The following is a 6,745-nucleotide window of genomic DNA, read 5'->3' as shown; positions in this document are numbered from 1 at the left end:
TCTGTCTCCGATGCCGAGGGCAAATCCCGGAGTCCCCCCCTCTTTCCTCCCCCCCAGCCCCCGCGTGCCACACCTGTCCGCACCGTCCACCCAGGAGCACCCCGGGCTGGGCCCCGCGCCCTCCCAGGTGACCCCGAGGGTCAGGATCGCCCCCCCCCATCTAGGAAGAGAGGCCCCCGGTGACCAAGCCTGAGACCAGCGGGTCAGGGGGGCTGGACGGTGCCGCGAGGCCGGAAGGGAGTCGCAGGCTTGGGGCCTGAGTTTGGGGGCGGGGGGGGGCTGGTAGACAGGTTTGCACTGTGGAAGGGAACCGGAGCGGCCTGAGGCTGCACGCCGGTCCGTGACCCGGAGCGGCTCCCGCGCTGGTGGCCGCGCTCCCGCCCATCCCAGCAGGTCGCAGGTGCGGCCGGAAGAGGTCTGCCTGCCCCCCTCCCTTCGGGGCTTGTTTGTCTGTCTGTCTGTTTGGTTTTAAACGTGCTGCGCTGCGGAATGACTCTGAGGAAGCCCCGCGTGGTTAGGAGAGGCGATCAGATTCTGTCCTTCCTTCCGACACTCCGGGAGCCACCTCCTCTGCGCCCGTCCCCGCTGCGAAGGGGCCTTCAGCTGCGCCCAGGGCGCCCGGACTCCACCTTCCGTTAATCGCGGCTCATCACTGATTAATGAGAATGCTTCTTAGGCTTCTGACTTGCTACTTTCCATTTGTAATGAAAGAAATCGACTCTCTCTCTCTCTCTCTCTGTCTCTCTGTCTCTGTCTCTCTGTCTCTTTCTCTGTCTCTCTCTCTGTCTCTCTGTCTCTCTCTCTCTGTCATGGGGCTTGAACTCAGCCTGGGCACTGTTCCTGAGATCTTCAGCTCAAGGTGAGCACTCTACCACTTGAGCCGCCGCACCCCTTCAGGCTTTCTGGTAGTTAATTGGAGATCCTACCTGGGCTGGCTTAGAACCGAAATCCTCAGACCTCAGACCTCAAACTCCTGAGTAGCTATAGGATTACAGGCGTGAGCCACCAGCACCTGGCACTACTTTCTCTTATAACTGGGATTACAGCCAAGGCCCTGGTGGCTCTTGCCGGTCATCCTAGCTACTCAGGAGTTGAGATCTGAGGACTGCAGTTTGAGGTCAGCCTAGGCAAGAAAGTCTGACTCTTATGTGCAGCTAACCAGCAAAAACCAGAAGTGAAACTGTGGTTCAAGTGGTGGAGGTCCAGCCTTGAGTTGAAAAAGCCAACAGACAATGCATAGATCCTTAGTTTAAGCCTCAAGATCACAACAAAATAAAAGGAGGGTCACAACTCATCTGTTCACAGGGACAAACAGGTAGTGTTCAAGCATGCTTGGCCAAGACAGGACACCTGCAGAGGCCTGGAGGTGGGGCGGCCACCTCCAGGTAGGAACTGCTCAGGAATTCTGATTCCCCCCAAATGTTTTTTTGGTCCCAGTCTTGGGGTTTGAACTCAGTGCCTGGGCCTTGGCCCTGAGCTTTTTTGCTCAAGGCTACCATTCTACCACTTGAACCACAGCGCCACTTCTGGTTTTTGAAATTGTTTTTGTTTTATGTAAGTTTATTGGAGATTAGCATTTCATAGACTTCCCTGCTCAGGCTGGCTTTGAACCATGATGCTCAGATCTCAGCCTCCTGAGTAGCTAGGGTTATAGGCATGAGCTACTGGTATCTGGCTTTTTTCCCCCTTCCTTTTAGTTTCTGTTTTGAGTTGTCTTTCTTATTTTCCCCCCAAAGCAATGCAGCTGAAAAGGTTTGGTTTGCTTGTGCTTTTAGTAGAATTGGAATTTGAACTCAGGGCCTGGTGTTTACCTAATAGCAGGTGCTCTGCCACTTGAGCTATACCATTAGCCCCAAACCAAATATTGGTTCTTTATTGTCCTCTTCCTTTTGTTTTTAAATGCAATGAAGTGAGATTTGGTTTGGTCCATCTCTGTCTCAGAACCTACTGTTTGTTCGTAATGATTGCATTCTCAAGTGAATGAAGATATCTGAACTATGATGTAGGTAATTGCATCTTTTTTATGGAATGAAGTGATAAGAAAGAGATATTAGAACTGTTGGAAAATGAGTGCTCTCTTCTGATTTGTTTTGTTTTGTTTTTGGTTAGTTGTGAGACTTGAACTCTGGGCCTGGGTGCTGTCCCTTAGTACTTCAGCTCAAGGCTAGCACTCTACCACTTGAGACACATTGCTACTTCTGGTTTTCTAGTGTTTTGTTTTGTTTTGTTTTTTTGTCGGTCGTGGGGCTTGAACTCTGGGCCTGGGTGCTGTCCCTTAGTACTTCAGCTCAAGGCTAGCACTCTACCACTTGAGACACATTGCTACTTCTGGTTTTCTAGTGTTTTGTTTTGTTTTGTTTTTTTGTCGGTCGTGGGGCTTGAACTCTGGGCCTGGGCGCTCCCTCAGCTCTTAAGCTCAAGGTGAGCGCTCTACCACTTGAGCTACAGCGCCACTTCCGGTTTTCTGGTGGTTTATTGGAGATAGGAGTCTCACGCTCTTTCCTGCCTGGGCTGGCTTTGAACCGCGATCCTCAGATCTTAGCCTCCTGAGTAGCTAGGATTACAGGCATGAGCCACCAGCGCCCGGCTTGGTTTTCTAGTGTTTAATTGGAGATAAGAGTCTCTCAGACTTTTCTGCCTGGGCTTTGAACCATGATCTTCATATCTCAGCCTCCTGAATAGTTCGGATTACTGGCGTGAGCCATCAGCCCTGCCTGGCTCTCTCCTGATTGATTTTGCTATTTCTTGTTAAGTATCTCATGAGTAATATACCACTTTTTTTTTTTGGAGATATAGTCTATCGTTGTTAGCCTAGCGTGGCTTTGAACTTGACATCCTCCTGTCTCAGTCTCCTCCTCTGTCTTAGTGCTGAGCTTACAGGCTCATACCATCACAGTGGCTCTCTTCTCTCACTAGTTTTAATGTTCGTGGTTATGAGAAATGCGCCATGGTTTCAGGTCAGCATGTCAAATGTCTCCCTCCCAATGTTAAAGCTGGAGTTCCTGAATGACTGTTGCTGTCAACCAGGGGTGGCTTGCTTGTGAGGGCTGTCTGCTCTTGGCTTTGACAGTGGAGGCTCGGCTCGGTGCTGTCCTGTTTCCTTAATGTCTTCTGCCACAAATATGTGCAGGGTTAGAGCAATGATCTTTGGCACCGCTGACAATTTGGGCCAGATGGTTTTGTGTCAGGAGATTTTCCTGTATACCATAGGGTGTTCACCAGGATCCCTGGTTTTAAACCTACCAGATGCCTGTAGCTCCCCTCCCTCCAGTTAAAAAACTCCATATGTCTCCAGACGTGACCAAATATTTGTTGAGAAACAAATCCCCTAGTTGACTTTGCTTCTAACCCCTAGTTTACAGGGTATAAAATGCTCTAGACACTTAAGAACAGAAGTACAGGCTAAACATAATGAGCTTCAAGTTTCAGTGGTTAGAGAAGATATTTAAATATGTAAGGTGGGCACTGGTGGCTCATGCCTATTATTATCTCTACTCTAGAGGCTGAGACCTGAGGGTCATGGTTCAAAGCCAGCCCAGCAGGAAAGTCCATGAGACTCTTATTTCCAATAAACTTCCAAAAAAATTTAAAAAAAAAAACTGGAAGTGGAGCTCAAGTGGTAGAGTGCTAACCTTGGGGAAAAATAAAAAGCTCAAGGACAGTACCCAAGCCCTGAATTCAAGCCTCAGAAAGAGGAAGAGAGGAAAAAAAGGAAAGAAAGAAAGAAGGAAAGAAAGAAAGAGAAAGGAGGGGAGAGGGAGGGAGGAAGGGAAGAAAGGAAAGAAAGAGAAAGGAAGGAAAAGAAAAAGGAGGGAGGGAGAGAGGAAGGAAGGGAGGGAGGAAGTGAGGGAGGAAGGAAGGAAGGAATGGCATTTGTAAATGATTGCAAAATAGTGACAAGAGCATTAAGCCAAGCAGGCTGTACGCTGTGAGGCTGGCTCCAGTTAAAGCTGCTTATCCAGAGCTAAAAGGGTTGTGATCATAAATGCAGCCCTTTAACTGAACTGTTGCCAAAAACCACCTTGAGTTTCTGATTCATTGATTAAACTTCTACTTTTCATCACGAATCAGTACAATAAAGTTCCTAAGAGATCCTGCCATGCTTAATTCTTCTCTTGTTAAAGAGGGAGCCACATGGTTGGCCAGAGTGTTGGGTTCCTGAGCTACCGCTTTAGGCAGTCAGTGAACAGCTGTTTACTGAGTATGTTGGGTGCCCAGCAGTGTTGGCACCGGGGTCACATCCGTGGCCATGGCAGACCATCCTGAACTATAGGTATTGTCCAGTCTGTTGGCAGACGAGGAGAGAGACTGACACACAGTGGCCCAGGCTCGCACAGTCTTGAATGGTGCTTCAGGGGTGTTGGGAGCGCAGGAGGCCTAGGCCCCTCTCCTGGTTTAGGGGAGGAGGATTGCTTGGGGAAGGTCTCTAAAAAGCCATTCTTTAAGTGATGGCATTAGCAAGTAAAGAAGAGATGAATGGCCAGGCGGATAGGGTTGCGAGCAACATGGAAGTGTGGCTGGATCATTTTTTAGGATTTAGGATTTGAAAGTTCGGTCATAAGAATCCACTGAAGGATTTTAAATGAGAGTAGTGATGGTTCCATTGGAGTTTTTAAAGTGATCACCACTGTGGCTGTGTAGAGAGTAGTTTCAAGGGGTAGGCACTACTGGTTGGTATGATTGGTGCGTTGGTTCAAACCAGAAAAGAAACCTTTCCTTGTGTGGTGGGGGGAGGGGGGATAATCACATAGAAAAGAAATGCTGTTTAGACTGCTTGGACCAGTTCTAAAGGCTGTTTCCTCCTGTGCTACCAAGTGTGGCCAGGGGGGGTGGAAGGGGAGAATGGGTGTGGCCCTCGCTGCTAACTGAGGCCTTTTGTGGTCCCCCAGGGCTGATGCAGTGGCCTTCACTAAAATGTAATGGCAGAGAGACCGAGATGGAGTCTGGTATTCAAACCATTCGAAGGTGGTAGTTATTGGGATATGGTTGATAGAGGGGGAGGTAATGAGGATGAATCAGAAGGTTCTGGCATAAATAACTGAGTGGGATGGAATGGTGAAAGCACAGAGTCCCAGAGCAAGGGAGGTGGATGGTGCTGGAGTAGACTGGGTAATTCCAGTTTGGAGATAGTTTGTTTATGAGACATCCAAGTGAAGCAGAGAAACAAGCACCTAAAACTCATGAAGGAGAGCTGAGGTAAAAATACAGATGAATGACCATTGCATAGCCTGGATTCTCCAGCCCAGAATGGTGGTGTATACCTGTAATCCTAGCTCCTAGCTACTCAGAGGCTGAGATCAGGAAGATCACGAAGTTGTTTGTTTGTTTGTTTTGCCATTCCTGGGGCTTGAACTCAGGGCCTAGGCACTGTCCCTCAGCTTCTTTTGTCAAGGCTAGCACTCTACCACTTGAGCCACAGCACCACTTCCAACTTTTTCTGTTCATGTGGTACTAAGGAATCGAACCCAGGGTTTCATGCATGGTAGGCAAGCACTCTACCACGGAGCCATATTCCCAGCCCTGGAAGATCATATTCCCAGCCCTGGAAGGTCATCGTTTGAGGCCAGTCCAGGCAAAAACTGATACCCTCTACCAACCCATAAAAAATGATACAGTAGTGTGCACCTGTCATCCTACCTGCTTGGGAAGAGTACGTAGGTGGATTGTGGTTCAAGCTGACTCATAAATACATGACCTTACCCAAAGTATAACCAAAGCCCAAAAGCCTAGAGTTGTGGCTCAAGTGGTCGACAGCCTGCCTGGCAAGCACAGGTCCGAGTTCAGGTACTACAAAAATAAGTAAAATAAACCTTCCCAAGAGGGTATATATAAAGCTAGAAGAGAACAGATCTGGTCTATAGCATTTGAGCATTCTGGGTAGAGGACAAGCCACTGAAGGCTACTAAAGAGCCAGATGGATATATGTGAGGTGTAGGGCTTTTTTATTTTTCTCTTCAAATTGAGATGAGACGATGCATGAGTTCTAGTGATGCGGAGAACTTCTGGTGGAGGAAGAGGCTACCGATTGAACAGAGTGAAGGCGTGTCAGGACCAGGTCTCCAAGAAGATGAGAATGCAGGTGGAGGATGGGTCTATGACGGAAGGCCGGAGGGCAGTGGTGTGGGTGAGGGTACGCTTAGATTTGGGAAGCTGGATTTCTAAGACTTCTCTTTTCTCTGCAGGAGGTAGAGCCTTGGGTTGAGTTGGCTGCATTTAAATGTGAAGTCAGATTATTTCCTTACCCGGTGCTTATTGAGCACTGTCTTTCTTTGTTTCTTTCTTTGCTTCTTCCTTCCTTCTTCCTTCCTTCCATTCTTTCTTTCTTTTTTCTTCTGGGAATGTGAAGCCCTGAGTTCGATTCCTCAGTACCACAAAAACAGACAAAGCCAGAAGTGGAGCTGCGGCTCAAATGGTAGAGTGCTAGCCTTGAGCAAAAGAAGCTGAGAGACCATGCCTAGGCCCTGAGTTCCAGCCCCAGGACTGGCAAAAAATAAAATAAAAATGCAGTGCAAGGGATTGAACCCAGAGCCTTTGCACATGCTTCACAAGAGCTCCGTGTCACCAAGCGGCACATGCCCACTGAGCAAGTTTCACGATAGACCCTTGGAAAGTGTTCAGATGGATGGTGATGATTGGAAATAACCTCCCACCCCTGGCCTATACATTGCTTCCTGCCATTAAAACATTATGTAAAAGCAGCTTTGTGTTTGGGAGCAGTTGCGGGGTCATAGCAAAGTGAGGCAGG

This window comes from Dipodomys ordii, unplaced genomic scaffold (genome assembly GCF_000151885.1).
Source record: "Dipodomys ordii isolate 6190 unplaced genomic scaffold, Dord_2.0 Scaffold40, whole genome shotgun sequence".
Taxonomy (NCBI): Eukaryota; Metazoa; Chordata; class Mammalia; order Rodentia; family Heteromyidae; genus Dipodomys; species Dipodomys ordii.
The sequence above is the reverse complement of the archived record's forward strand: the minus strand, read 5'-3'. Positions refer to the sequence as shown.